This window comes from Urocampus carinirostris, chromosome 3 (assembly GCF_059441175.1).
Source record: "Urocampus carinirostris isolate Australia breed hairy pipefish chromosome 3, RoL_Ucar_1.0, whole genome shotgun sequence".
NCBI lineage: Eukaryota > Metazoa > Chordata > Actinopteri > Syngnathiformes > Syngnathidae > Urocampus > Urocampus carinirostris.
The window spans coordinates 54792625-54808700 of NC_142351.1; the positions used below are offsets into that span (position 1 = coordinate 54792625).

A 16076-nucleotide genomic window follows, 5' to 3' on the forward strand; every position below is an offset into this window, starting at 1 on the left:
AGTGTTTTTCTGCACATGGGACAGGATGAGTGCACTGCATTCAAGAGAGGATGACTGGGACTGTTAATTGTAAGATTTTGGGGAATAACCTTCCCTTATTCAGAGCATTAAAGATGGGTCGTGGCTGGGTCTTCCAACACCACAACGATCCAAAGCACACAGCAAGAAAACCAAGGAGTGGCTTCGTAAGAAGCATTTCAAGGTTGTAGCATGGCCCAGGCAGTCTCCAGACCTGAACCTAATCGAAATTTTTTAGAAGGAGCTTAAACTCTGTGTTTCTTAGCAACAGCTCAGAAACCTGACTGATCCCGAGAAGATCTGTGAGGAGAAGAGGGCCAAGATACCAGCTCGGTAGCCTAGATGGTAGGGCGCCCGCTCCGAAACTGTGAGGTCGCTGGTTCAAGCCTCGGCCGAGTCATACCTAAGACTTACAACATTGGTACTCATTGCCTCCCTGCTTGGCGCTCGGCATTAAGGGTTGGAATTGGGGGGGTTTGGTCGCCTAGTGACTAAAATAGCTGCGCCCTGTTTGGCTGCGGCTGCATCGGCTCGCTACAGTTTAACTGTACGGGTCAGGTGTATCGACATTTCGTTCTGTGTGCATGGTTACAAAGAATGAGAATAAAAGTAAATTCTATGAAGATCCCTCCTGCAGTGTGTGCAAACCTGGTGAACAAAAACAGGAAACGTTTGACCTCTGAAATAGCAAACAAAGACGACTGTACCGAATATAAACAGTCACTTTCTTGGGTGTTCAAATACTTATTCGCAGCTGTATCACACTAATGAATTGTTAAAAAATCATGCTGGAATGTGATTTGTGGATTTTTCTTTTTAGTTTATCTCTTAATAGCAGGGTGTTCAAATAGTTATTTTCTTCACTGTATATATATATATATATATATATATATATATATATATATATATATATATATATATATATATATATATATATATATATATATATATATATATATATATATATATATATACTGTTGGGCTGTGGATCGTTTGGAATGCTCACAATTAAATTTCAATAAGGTTACAGATGTAAGAGATGATAAAATGATCGAATATTTTTTTTTTCTTCGCTCCGATTTAATATCTTGTACTCATCTCATCTCATTAGCTGCACCTCTTATCCTCAGTAGGGTCGCGGGGGTGCTGGAGCCCATCCCAGTAATCATCGGGCAGTGGGCAGGGGACACCCTGAACTGGTTGCCAGTCAATCGCAGGGCACACGGGGACAGACAACTCACTCGCTCATTCACACCTAGGGACAATTTGGACCGGCCAATTCACCTGAAATGCATGTTTTTGGAATTTGGAAGGAAACCGGAGTGCCCGGGGAAATCCACGCAAGCACGGGGAGAACATACAAACTCCGCACAGGAAGTCTGGAGCTGAACCCACGCAGGAGGTTCCCATGACTTGAACTGTGCCGCACATGCGCTAACCACTGCGTCGCCGTGCTGCCCTATATATATATATATATATATATATATATATATATATATATATATATATATATATATATATATATATATATATATATATATATATATATATATATATATATATATATATATATATATATAGACACAGTGAAGAAAAGAACTATTTAACTATTTAACTATATATATATATATATCTATATATATAGACACAGTGAAGAAAATAACTATTTAACTATTTAACTATATATATATATATATATGTATATATATATATATATATATATATATATATATATATATATATATATATATATATATATATATATATATATATATATATATATATATATATATATATATATACATATATATATATATATATAGGCCCATTAGTTTGCTTCCCATCCAAAAGAATATAAGGAGCAAGACCTTTAGGTTTTTACGTAACACTAAACTTGTTATTCACATTATTTTCAACAAAGAAAAAAATTGTTCTTCAACTGTGCGAAAACAAAAAAAAAAAAAAAAATACAAAAAAAAAATAAATATATATGTATATATATATATATATATATAACAAGCGTGCAGAGAGGCTTGTTTTCTGGCATTTTCCGCGCCAGCAAAGCATCGTTTGAAGCCACAAGATATATCTTAATGATCGGCTCCTAATGATGACACAAAATCCATTATTAATGCATTCAAGCTCTTTATTCTTACACTCATTAAAGGCACAAGGAGCTATTGGCATTGATCTTTTTTTTTCTTTTGGGCCGTCTTTGACACAGTAAATATTAACACTATAGTGCAGTTTTCAGAATTTTGCAAAGAAAAAAAAAGTCAAGTGCCATTTAAAATATTTATCGTGTACTGTAGCCTTGCAATGCTTCTTTTTTCGCTTTACACTGTCGTAAAACATGTTCTTTGGGCCCCCTTGTTACGGCACATCCCCACTTTAAGGCATCAAAAACTGTGAGATGCATGCTGAAAAACATTAAATATTGAAACAGATGTTCTGCCTGAATCGCCCAGCATTTGGCTCCATCCATCTTCCCATCAACTTTTAACGATCGTCCCAGTACCTGCTAAAGAAATGCAACCCCGGGATATGTTTGACAATGGGGATGGTGTTTTCAGGGTGATGTGCAGAGTTATTACTACGCCAATTGTAACACTTTGCATTTAGCCCTTAGTGTCAATTTTGGTTTCATCCGACCAGAGCACCTTGTTTCACAGGTTAATTGTGTCTCCCATGTGGCTTCACAGGCCTTTATATAGTATTCTTCAAAACTGTCTGTCTTTCTGCCACCCTTGCCTAAAGGGCAGATTTATTCAGAGTACGACTAATTGCTGTCTTATAAACAGATGGTCCCACCAGAGCTTTATATGCCAGTAGGTTCTCCTATAGGTTCATGTGTTTCTTGGGCAGCAGTGGCTCAGGAGGTAGAGCGCTCGGGATCAAAAGATCGCAGTTCGAATCCCGGCTCCTCCGTGTTACATGTCGAAGTGTCCTTGAGTAAGACACTGAACCCCTAATACCCCCAATAAGCAGGTAAGCGTCTTACATGGCTGCACGGCCGCTGTTGGGATGTGTGAAGCACACTGTAAAGCGCTTTGGAAAGTCTTGACTTGAAAAGCGACGTATAAATGCAGATCATTTCATTTTATTTTCATTTCATTTTCTGATTAGTTTTTGTCCTTGGTTAGGCCGAAGTTTCAGAGGGACGGATATGTCTTGGTAAATTAGCATTGGTTTTATTTTCTCTCCATTTTCATGTCATTGCTCGCACAGTGCTCTGAGGTATGTGCGAATGTTGCAAACTCTTCTTCTTGCCCATTCCTGCTTTGAACTTTTCCATAACTTAATCCCGGACGTGCCGGTTGTGTTCTTTAGTTTTCATAAAGCTGTCTATTCTCCAGTGTCGTCTTTTAGAGGGCAGGCACATTTAAACTGCGATTTAATGTATTCTCTCTTTGTTGGTTAGGGGCCGGTCACACAGACATTTGCGGCTGAATCACGGCCAGAAATTTCTGCCTTTGAGGCGGACGCTATTGGACGCATTGAGTTCGCCATTCAGACGAGATACAGCGGTGATTGACACGAGTTCGGAAATTCGCGCGCGAGTGGCAGTGCAAACTTATTTAGCCCTGCTCAATTCTTCAGAGCGCGGGTACGCAGCCTTTCGCACGGGGTTTTTAAGGGTTATTGATCTATCTTCGTTATTCATTATCCATTATCCGTTATCGGTCAGTTCATTATACGCTACAAAGCCTAGGAGCCGGGACACTTACTCTCAGCCAAAAGGCTAAGCTAAGGTCCTAGCCCTAAAGCCTTGTTGCGATCAAGGCCAGAATTTTCTGGCCGTGAAGCAGATGCCGTTGGGCGCTGTTGGACGATTAGAGACCGCCATATAGACGAGATAGAGCTGTGCTTTACTCGCGGTCGCAAATTTTCACGTGGTTGGCCGCGTTAAAAACTTTTGAGCAGCTCAAAAGTTTGAGCACGTGTTTAAACCGCGTGCCGCACACGTGGTCAAAACGAGGAAATGACGCGGAAATGACGCGGAACGACGTGCTCTGGCCGCGGCCAGGGCGTGGTTACACATGGGTAGGACGGGAAATTTCAGCGGGTAATCGTGGGTGGAGCATGGTAATAGCATGTTCTGCGCCTGTATCGCGGTGTTATCACGTGAAATGAGCGTGTTAAGCGTGTGACACTCAAACGCCTTTCTCCGCGTATAAACAGCGCAAATGCCGAGGACACGTCAGTTGTGCTCGTGACGTCAAAGGGGTGAACATGGATCCCCGTCAGCATAGTTTCTCTTCATTTCGAATAAATCTTTCGGTGCATTCGCAATGATCGCAGCAACGCTTTATTGCTAGGACCTTAAGGCCGGTTGTGATTTTTGGACTGTGGACTTTGATGAAGGACATTTTGCATTCCGGAGATGGAATAAGAGCTTGCTCTGTCCACTCCACGCATCGGCCCGGTATTGCAGTACCTCCGGGAACGGTGCATTCGCAATGATCGCAACAAGGCTTTAGGGCTAGGACCTTAGCTTAGCCTTTTGGCTGAGAGTAAGTGTCCCGGCTCCTAGGCTTTGTAGCATATAATGAACTGACCGATAACGGATAATGGATAATGAATAACGAAGATAGATCAATAACCCTTAAAAACCCCAAAACCCCCTTTTGGCTGAGAGTAAGAATTTCGGCTCATAAGCTTTGTAGAGTATTATGATCTGATCGATAATGAATTATGAATAAAGAAGATAGACCAACAACCCTTAAACCTCACCCCCGCCCCCCAGTCAGCGTAGTGACTTCGTCTCAATCCATTTTTATTTATTGACAGTCCTTATCAAGATAATAAAATAAAACTGATGCCATAGCTTGAAATCTTGATCTTCACCGGACTGTGTTTCTACAGTCCGTTTCCGAGATTAGCTTCCCCTCGCTATTACAACCACATTTACCTCGTTTAATCTCACTTTTGGGGAATGTGATGGCGAATATATAACCAAAACCACTTCGTCTTGCACTTGTTGGAAATGTAATACAACTTAAACCATTCCGTCTTTGTTTTTGTTGTGAACGTAATCGAACAGTAATGCACACCGTATATAAAATCACCCCCCCCTCGCGTGAACGCGCATTCTGCTGCGCTTCCAACGAAAGCGATCGTATTCTATATAAAACGCTTATTAAAACTATAAATCGAGCTAATTATAACAATTGGGAGATCCTAGTCTAAATAACGCGTTTATTTAAACAATAAAGTGCGATCGTATTCTACAAAATGCGTTTGTTAAAACGTGGATGAAAAAGTCACGCGGGGGGGTGGGGCGGTTATGGGTGTTGCGTAGGACTCGGATTTGGGCACAACACCGGCTCGGCAGTTTTTATACACGTGGTCTAAACACGGAAATGATGCGCAAATGACGCGATGAGAGGAAGCGGAACAGTCGCCGGCGTCTTTTTTCCGGCCATATCACAGATCAACAGCGGGTTGGCCAATTTTGCGCATTTTCCATCCCGGGCAACCACGGGCAAAAAAAAAACGCAAAATTTTAGCCGTGATTCAGCCGCAAATGTCTGTGTGACCGGCCCCTTACCTAGGTTCACATTGGATCAATCGGAAGTCATCAGGGAACTTCTAGAGTCTGCTGACTTCCGTTTTTTTTTGTTGTAAATATAAAATCAAATGTTGAAATAATTTGGTTACAGTTTGTGTATCATAACCTGTTGTTTTCAGTATTTGAGTTTCAAGTTTGAAACCTGAAATTTGGTACAAATGACAGAAGGTTCAAGGAACTGTATGTATCTCAGCGCCTGTCTATTGGTCAACGTTATATTCGATGCTTGTCTGCTATCAGTTTGCTTCACGACTTCATCAAAATGCCAGTGTGCTATTTGCTGAACACTCTCCCACAGTGCCGTTCTTTTCATTCAGTCCAGAATCTCCTGTGTTTCATAAAGACAAAAGTGATGAAATATGCGATTTTTATTCTATTTTATTTATTTATTTATTATTTATGTTCTCTAGTCTTGCAGTAATGCTAAAATGAGACGCAAAAACATGATAACCATGGAGACAAAGCTTGTGATTATCAAGGAATATGACAAAGGCACACCCCCAGCTGTCATCAATCAATGATCCGGACTATGAACAAACATAACGAGACGATTAAGGCAACGGCAATCCTTGCAAATGGAAGATTTTAAATCAGTTTTATTTTTAATGCACTGTTACTGTCTCCTCCCGCTGCATCCACTGGTCGCTCTGCTGGACCAAAATATACCAAATTTTACTTTTCATTTATACAATATATATATATATATATATATATATATATATATATATATATATATATATATATATATATATATATATATACTATCTCTGTCTGGCTGGCTGGCTGTCTTTCACTCTCCCTCTCTCTCTCTCTCTCTCTCTCCCTCTCTCTACCTCTCTCTCTCTCTCTCTCTCCGTTTCACTCACTCTTTTTCGCTTCAATTTTTGTATGCAAATTTACATTTGTTTCTACTAGGAATGCAGTATATTTCTTCATTGTATGTTTTCCCCCTGTTCAAGCACAACGATGGCATTTTCTAAACAAGCAGTTTGCCAAATAAAGCAGATTTACCATAACGTAATCCACAGCACACATATGTAGACACAGCCCTATCCAAACACAAAAATACAATAAACGTGAAGGAACGTGAGATCCAGCAGCTTATTGACAGAAACAACAGGCTTTTACTGTCACCTCAAGTCGATATTATCAAGGACATGTAATTACCAACCCGGTTTAGCACCGCCAATGCTTCCAACCACATTGTTCTTTCATATTTGTACACTTTACATGACATGTGGATGAATCTCAATTTCCCTTCTGGGAACATTCAGCTTTTATGATAAATCTATGCCACGATTGCCAACTGTAAAGTAGGTTTAAACGTATTTGCTCAAGGTGTGTATTCCTCATCAGTTTGATGTTCCCTTTTGGCATCTCTTAGTCTTCCTGTCTTTGGTCTCTTGTGAAAGGTCACACTTTGAAGTTGTGTCCCAAACGTAAATAATCACTGCAAGTGTGACTAAAAATCAATCATCTAAGTTGGAACACACAGAGAAATAAGGTTTTTATTCGCGCCTAGTTTTCTTTTTCATTTCCTTCTTTTTTTCTTTTTTTTTTGCAATCAAATGCCTGCAAAAGAGTGTAGCATGGGAATCTCAGCTGGAAAACAGGTGAGACAATAGACCATGACTTGACTTGTGTTAGGGTCTAGATTGGACACACCTGTTATGATGACTGATTTGGATCACCTGTGCCCGCTCATTTGGCGCCAGCCGCTGCGGGCTACCTGATTGGTTCCCTGTCCTTTTTTTAACCCAGTCCTTTCACTCTCCTGTTTTCAGTCTGTCAGCAAACCTCTGTTTCTACAAGGCAAGCATTTTGACTCTGACTCCCGTCGGTCCCACTTTTTTGCACCCGTTTTTCCACCCGCCCGTTCCTGATCTCCCCGTTTGTCTTTTTTAGCTCAGGCCACGGCCGCCTTCCAAACCAGATACTCGGACATTTTCCCCACCAAAGTGTGTCTGCAGCTGAAAATTCGGGAAGTCCACAGAAAATCATGCAGACGGCCACGCCCGCCGACGCCGCCTGCCTTGCCGGCCCCCCAGATTCGCTACCTGGACCTTCGGGGGCCTAAACTGGGAACGCTCCCTACCAGGGAGGACGAGGAACCCGAACCCGAAAATGATCCCGGCGATTCGCAAGATTCTTCCGGATGAGGATTTCTTTTTTGTGGGCACAATGTGGGGTTCCTGTTTTTGGATGCTTGTAGAACCAAAAAACAATGTTTTGAAAAAGCCATGGAAACCGCATTGCGTATTCCAGAGCCCTACCCATGGAATTTTGGAAAGACCAAAAGTGTTCATTGACAAGAATTCCGTGTTTTATCAACACAACTCAAACTCAATGCGGCCCCGTGACTCCAAATAGTTGCCCACCCCTGCTATACTATGTTATATTTTTTTGGAATACTGCACTCGTGACTGTACAATGTTGATATTCTGGCTGTTCAACATAAAATAAGGATGAAAATATAATATCACTCATATCTATTGTTTGGCTAACTGTGAAAAAGAATACTTTAAAACACATTGTGAAAAAAAAAACTGACCAACCCTACATCCGTTTTTTTATTTTTTTAAAACGCCATTTACGCTACAAAAGAACCCATTATTCTATTTTTCACAGTGGATGTGTTGTTGATGTGGTTTACATGTTGCTTTTCTGACAAGTTATAGAGACTTCTGGCTGCTTTGTGGTAAGTTTCGTTTTTTGGCTGTACTTTGGGGGAATGAGCATGCTGGAAGGCAATTTCTCATTTCTGGTTGGCCACGACACGACGCGCTCGAGGATTTTGTTCGGCTTTTACTGGAAGAACACTACGACTACAGACTCCCGTCACTTGTCCAACAGTCCATCCAGATTGCTGGCAAACACTTCCAAACAACCTTCAAAATCTCTGTGTGTAGCTTTCAACCCGAGAGCCATAATAGCAAAATATTTTTATTTTTGGGGGGAGATCCATCCCATATCTTTTAAAACAAAAGTAAACAAAATTGCCAAACCTCTCTACAGACAAAAGCTATGTTTTTCAGCACAATTAATTTCACTGAGTGACGTGAGTTGAATTGTTACAATTTGAGAATTAAGAATAATGCTAGAGCCTGTGTCCAATATAAAATAATGTACTACTAACTTGTCTCCCTCCCGCAGTTGCTTAAGATTGTTGACCTTCATTTTTTTCATAAATAGTGGTTTGAAAACCAGGTGCAAGCAGAGACCCCTCGCTACTTCTGGCTTTGGTTATCGCTGTTGTACTCCTTAGTGGATTTTTGATTGAATTCTCTTTATTGTCAATTATATCAATGTATGGTTTGTGGACAAAACATAATATGGGCTGTATGGGGCAGATTGTGTGTGTGTGACTGTTTGCATACGTGAGTCTGATAGGATGGTGTATGCTTTCAGCTAGAGTAGACAACAGGGTTGGGTTCGGGTTACTTTAACTGGATTACTTTCGATTACTTTTGGATTACTCCAATACCAAATATGCTAATAAAAGACAAAATAAACTAAAGTCAGAAGAACACAAGAAAAAATTCTGATCACCAGCCTTTTGGATCAGTATCAGGTTCCAGCAGCAACTCAGAGTAGTGCTCAGGCAAGAGTAGTGTTGCTGGTCCGACCTAATGCTAACAGCTAGGCTAACCACTCTTTGAAGGCTCTTTTGCGGACACTGTATCTTGCCAACGTCAGGGTCATTGGCCATGGAATTGATGTCTTGGAGCCACAACTTGTGGGAAACAAATACATTCAGAAAGGTGTTATTTCAAACACTGCTGATCTCTGTCCATTCGAGGACACCCGATGCTAGCGCGCAGTTAGCCAGTCGCTCTCTAAATTGTTTCCTTACACTGAATGGAGAAGCTCTCCAATTTCGTTTGACTTTTGTCTAATGACAAATACAACCAAGGGTCGATACATTACTATTTCTTTACTAATTCTGCATAGGAGTAGTGGGGTGATAAAGGCAAGACCACGCAAGGGTGGATGGGGCGGGCATGTTGTAGTCATTTGAGGCTCTTTGCTCCTACTTAAAGCAACGTATTCTTTTGACGAATGTCCTCAAATTTCGTTTGAATTTTGTATATTGAATATACCCATTCATTGCACTGTGTTAAGTATTTGTAGACCTGGAACTGCTTATTTATTACGGTCGTATATTCTGAGTCGGTATTGACGTCATCTCAAGGTAACTTTTTGAGGGTGGTTCTTGTCCCCATTAACCACAAAAAACGAGTGATATTTGTACTGCAAACGAGGATACTGGCATATTTACCTTTGGTGAAGACTGTGCTGTGTGCATAGATACGCACACCTCCACCGCTCACCCATTCAAATTACTCCGTGTGCCTGTCTGGCGTTTTTGCTGCTTAGAGTTTGTTTTGTGGGTTTTCATCATAAAGTTTCTCAACAATAAACATACATTGATTAATGAGCTTCTATATTAAAGATTCCTTAGACATAAAGACAAAACGTGGTCTGTGGGTGTAGAATGGAGCCCATCATATACTGGCTTGGACTAATCACACTATTGGTGTTACATGCACTATGCACGCACCAATCTTGACACTACACTCATTGGTAGTAGAACGCAATAGACCTCATCTCCAGAATTTTGTTTCCTAGCCATATGTGGTCATAAAAAGAGCCACATCCGGCTCGTATGCTATAGGTTACCGACCCCTTTTTTAGGGTCTTATGTGCCTCATTCCAAAAGAGGGTGTCAACTAGTCATATACTGGACTGTCTCAGAAAATTAGAATATTGTGATAAAGTTCTTTATTTTCTGTAATGCAATTAAAAAAACAAAAATGTCATACATTCTGGATTCATTACACATCAACTGAACTATTTCAAGCCTTTTATTATTTGAATATTGCTGATTTTGGCTTACAGCTGAAAAAAACTCAAAAATCCTATCTCAAAATATTAGAATACTTCCTCAGACCAAGTAAAAAAATAATTTTATAACAGCAAAACTAAATCAAACATTTGAAAATGTCCATTGATGCACTCAGTACTTGGTTTCGGAATCCTTTTGCACGGATTACTGCATCAATCCGGCGTGGCATGGAGGCAATCAGCCTGTGGCATTGCTGAGGTGTTATTGATGCCCAGGATGCTTCGATAGCGGCCTTCAGCTCATTTGCATTTGTAGGTCTGGTGTCTTTCATCTTCTTCTTAACTATACCCCACAAATTCTCGATGGGGTTCAGGTCAGGGGAATTAGCAGGCCAATCAAGGACAGTGATGCCATGGTCAGTGCACCAGTTACTGGTGGTTTTGGAACTGTGGGCAGGTGCCAGATCATGCTGGAAAATGAAATCCTCATCTCCATAGAGCTTTTCAGCAGATGGAAGCATGTAGTGCTCTAAAATCTCTTGGTACACAGTTGCATTTACTCTGGACTTGATGAAACACAGTGGACCAACTCCAGCAGCTGACATGGCTCCCCAAACCATTGCTGACTGTGGGAACTTCACACTGGATTTCAAGCAACTTGGATTTTGCTCCTCTCCAGCCTTTCTCCAGACTCTGGCGCCTTGACTTCCAAATGAAATGCAAAACTTGCTTTCGTCTGAAAAGAGGACTTTGGACCACTCTGCAACTGTCCAGTGCTTCTTCTCCATAGCCCAAGTCAGACGCTTCTTCCGTTGTCTTGAGTTCAGAAGTGGCTTGACCATGGGAATACGGCTATTGTAGCCCATTTCCCGGACACGTCTGTGAACTGTGGCTTTTGATACCTGGACTCCAGCTTCAGCCCACTGTCTTTGAAGCTCCCCCAAATTCTGGAAGCGGCTCTTCTTCACAATTGTGTTAAGGCTGCGGTCATCTCTCTTGGTTGTGCAGCGTTTCCGGCCACATTTTTCCCTTCCAACAGACTTTTTGTGGATATGCTTTGAAACTGCACTCTGTGAACAGCCTGCTCTTTGAGAAATTTATTTTTGTGTCTTACCCTCCTAATGGAGGGTATCAATGATGGTCCTCTGGACAGCAGACAGATCAGCAGTCTTCCCCATACTTGTGATTTAGTTTACTGAACCAAGCTGAGTGTTTTTAAGGCTCAGGAAACCCTCGCAAGGTGTTTCGAGTTAATTAGATGATTCAGGTGATTAGTTGAATAGCCTACTTGTATACTTTTTCAAGATATTCTAATATTTTGAGATAGGATTTTTGAGTTTTCTTAAGCTGTAAGCCAAATTCAGCAATATTCAAATAATAAAAGGCTTGAAATAGTTCAGTTGATGTGTAATGAATCCAGAATGTATGACATTTTTGTTTTTTTATTTGCATTACAGAAAATAAAGAACTTTATCACAATATTCTAATTTTCTGAGACAGTCCAGTATATGGGGCTTCATTTTGCCATCACTAGCACCAACTATTTTCAGAACTGGACACAGGCATGTGGTGATTGGTTAAACCTGTGGCCAATAATACTCACCCTTTAAAGGACATTTTGATCCACACATGTTGTTAGGTAATTGCCATTTTTTATTCTCCACCATGCCAGTTTTGATTGTTTCCAGTTTCTTTAATAATTTCCCATTGTAATTTCCATTTCCATGTCAGTCAGTCTTTGTTCTGGTTTGGCCTTGGTCAGATTTGGTTTTACTGGAAATTCCATTGTTTTCTTAACACATGTTTGTTTGTCACTTTGTGCCTGCTTATGTTATAAAATGCAATCCCTTCCAGCACCCTTGCCTAAATGTCCTGCTTCCTGGCATTCTTTGTCTAAAAAGGTTTAAAAAAAGTACTACTCATAAAAATGTGTTGATTTGGTACCACATTTGTTTCCGTTGTTCGCAATGTTTAAAAAGCTGGCTCACTTTTCTGTATTTGTAATTTTTATCATGTATTTGTTTTATTTTTTTATTTTTAATACTAATCAAATATCATGAATACAATATTTTAAGCTAGCTAAAAGGCTTTTTTAGTTCCTTAATGCATATTATCAAAATTAAAAGAGACACATTTTATTACTTCACTTACAGTTTCAGCATATTAAAATCACTGTGATTAAATTGTTTAATATTAGACAAGCACAACAAACAAAGAAAGGTGCCTGTAAATGACTGCATGTTTGTTTCTTCATAAATACATATGCCGCTGCTATTTTAAAAATACTTATTCCCATTTTTTTTGCCTGAATGGATGTGCAAAAAAATGCCCCAACGAAATTTTAAGAAGGCCCAAAATAAAGATAGGTCGACATTATGCTTTTCCCTGATGTATTGCCTCGGGTCTTCAATTTGAGAACAATAAAATGTTTATTTTATTTTTGTACTCTCGGCCTTTGAGTCAAATTACTTTACCCAATGCGGCCTACGACTCAAAATGGTCTTCCCAGCCCTCTGTTGGAACACCGTTGCTCTAATAGTTTGAGTCGTGGGCCCTTTTGAGTTAAACAAATTGAAAAAAAAATTAAAAAAAATGGGGAAACTGCTGTGCCAGGAGGAAAATCAAATGATTGACAGATTTGATTTTTTTGTAGGCGGCACGGTGCATGAGTGGTTAGCGCGTCCGCGGCACACATCTGAGGTCATGGGTTTTAATCCAGCTGCCAGCCTTCCTGTGTTGAGTTTGCATGTATTCCCCAAGCTTGCGTGGGTTTCCTCCGGGCACTTCGGTTTTCTCACACATTCCAAAAAACATGAATGTCAGGTTAATTGGTCGGTCCAAATTGTGCCTGGGCGGAAATGAGCTGTATTTCTCTATGTGCCCTGCAACTGGCTGGCAACCAGCTCAGGGTGTCCCCTGCCCACTGCCCGAAGATGAATGAGATGGACTCCAGGATCCCAGTGACCCTGCTGAGGATAAGCGTTGCAGATAATGAATGGATGGATTTTTTATGTCTGCTAATACAGAGTCGTGATCTGATACCTTGGGAATGCATCATGAAAATAATACTTAATTTTTCCATAATATATTTAATGATAAATATACAGTAAATGTACATGTTATATTTGTTTTTATATTAGTTCATTTTAAGACCATTATATCAAATTTGTTTTTGAAAGACAATTAAATGAGTTGTATGATGCCCCCTGGGGAGAAAAACAATATTGGTTTGAATAACAAGCAAAAAATGCATCATCCATATTTGTTAAACTATTTCACTGATAAAAATCCTAAAATAAAGCATCAACGGGTTTCCCTCTGCCAACCGCCCTAAAAAAACTACAACTAGAACAAAATAGAATTTACTTTTATTGTCATTCTTTGTAACCATGCACACAGAACGAAATGTTGATACACCTGACCCGTACAGTTAAACTGTAGCAAGCTGATGCAGCCGAAGCCAAACAGGGCGCCGCCATTTTTGTGTTGAGAGTCATTAGGTGACCAAACCCCCCAATTCCAACCCTTAATTCCGAGCGCCAAGCAGGGAGGCAATGAGTATCAATGTTGTAAGTCTTAGGTATGACTCGGCCGAGGCTTGAACCAGCGACCTCCCAGTCTCGGAGCGGGCGCCCTACCATCTAGGCTAGGTTGAGAAATTTACATTTATTTTAAATTACTATGAAACATCCCTTTAGGAAAACGTCACGATTGTCTGTTATCTTGACGCTTAGTGCAGCCCCCAAAAAACAAAATCAATAAATATGAAAATAAATGATGCAGTTTGGTAATTTTAGGTCGGCGTAGTTTGTATTCCTTCTGGTGCTTTTTACCACAAGTTTTGAGTGGCACTTCATAATACAGCAACATCTGGCGGTCAAATATTACATTAAGTCCCTATACGCAGAAAATTTGATAGTATTCATTAAAAATTCCAACCATAAGTTTTTTTTTACTTTTACTTTTAAATCGATACAAAAATACATAAGAGGGTAGTAATTGTGCAAATAGTGTGGTTATTTTTTATGTGTGTATAAAAATCCTAAGGGACATTAATGTATCCATTTGGCAAGAGAAACCCAATGTTGAGTGCATAGAGAGACATTTAATTACAGGGGAAAAGGCTTTTTCACAGATATCTAATCCTTCCTTACGACAACACAAAATTAATTTGCAACAGTGACATGACATCATTCTCGAGCTTTAGTTTTGTCCCTATTAAATACGCATAAGTCAAACACAAGCGGCAGATTGTGACTGTTTCCAAATGAGCAAAATGAAATATACATTTGTAGTTCACGGGGAACATTAATCTGAAGGGGGATTGCAATTTTTGTGAACTGCAGACTAATAATTTTAAACATGGCTGCTTGTATAACATTGTGTTGAAAGAGATAAACTTTTCTGTTACTTGTAGTATTTTATCTTGTAGCACAGGGAGTACTGTATTTTGCGGCATTACATATCAGATAAATATTCTGTGACCCATTATCCTCAATCCCATAGTGCTGCAAGCGAGGGGTGGCAAAACACATTTTTATCCAACAAAAAGTGACTGCACTGGTGTGGTTGCAATCTATTAACCCGGATTGCATATTGTTGCGAGAGGGGCCTACTTTTGTCGAGCCATTTTCCCTAATCCTATGCTGCTGCAGGCTCTGATCAGCAGGAGACACTTTTTTCGAAAGGCATGCCGTTCTGGCCCTTCTAAAGGGAAGTGCACTCTTGTGGCCGCAATCCATTACTGTACAGCCAATCAACTATTGCTGAGAGCGTGGGCTGAGAGTAGATTTGTGTGAGGGGTGGCGGCTCTTGTTCTGTCCTCTTCATTTCGCCTAAACTGAAAAGAACCCGAGGGATTGCATGACTACATTTACAAAACTTGATTTATTATGTGTTTTTCTTTTTAATCGCCTACAATTGTTCCCTTTTTGATGGCAGACGTGCAATTGATTCATGGAATCTGTGAATTGAACATAATTTAAAAGAAATAATGGAAGCCACATTTGTTTAACTGCCATTGACCACTTAAACGATTGATGCCTAAAAAAGTCAGTGAAACTGAACGATTTATATGCAATCATTTCTTTAAATTTATTTTATTTATCTAAATTTTAATTATTAAATTCTTTTTTTTAGTAATTTTCAAGATCTATTCGATGAAAAAAGAATGTGCAACGGCTACAAAACGATTGAAAAATTCTGCCATAGGTCACAAGTCTCACACGGCGAAAATTGCATACTAGAGTGTAAGTCACAGTTTTTGGGTTGCTCCTATCAATGTAGTTAATAAATACTTAAATGCTATATCACACTACCTCTCAATATAAACAAAGATCATGCTAGTGTTAAACAAAACAATAATGCGAAAGAAAATGACAAAGTGAGGTTTTGATTTAATATTGTGACGCTTGTTTTCAGTGTAAAAGACAAAAAACAATTTGATGTAGAAGAATGTTTTCTTAAAATTATTATGTAACTCTGCCTGAGTGTTTACAATATTATGAAGATTCATCCTAGAGTTAAATCATTATTTTTTATCTGATGATTTGTGTTTGCCGACAAGGCTGCAACGATGGGTCAACATTGTCAATAAAAATAATAATGGATATTTTACAATGGATTTAATGCACAATAACCA

At 39.7% G+C, this 16076-nt stretch overlaps 1 protein-coding gene and 1 non-coding gene across 4 annotated transcripts in view; one reads left to right on the plus strand and one right to left on the minus strand.

The window, feature by feature from the left end:
• The window catches only part of LOC148370163 (receptor tyrosine-protein kinase erbB-4-like), a 377191-nt gene that overhangs the window by 146198 nt on the left and 214917 nt on the right, over positions 1–16076 (minus strand). The window lies entirely within an intron of this gene.
• LOC148370164 (U2 spliceosomal RNA) lies at positions 4290–4478 on the plus strand. Its single transcript, XR_015850162.1, has one exon. It is a non-coding gene; the product is annotated as a U2 spliceosomal RNA (small nuclear RNA).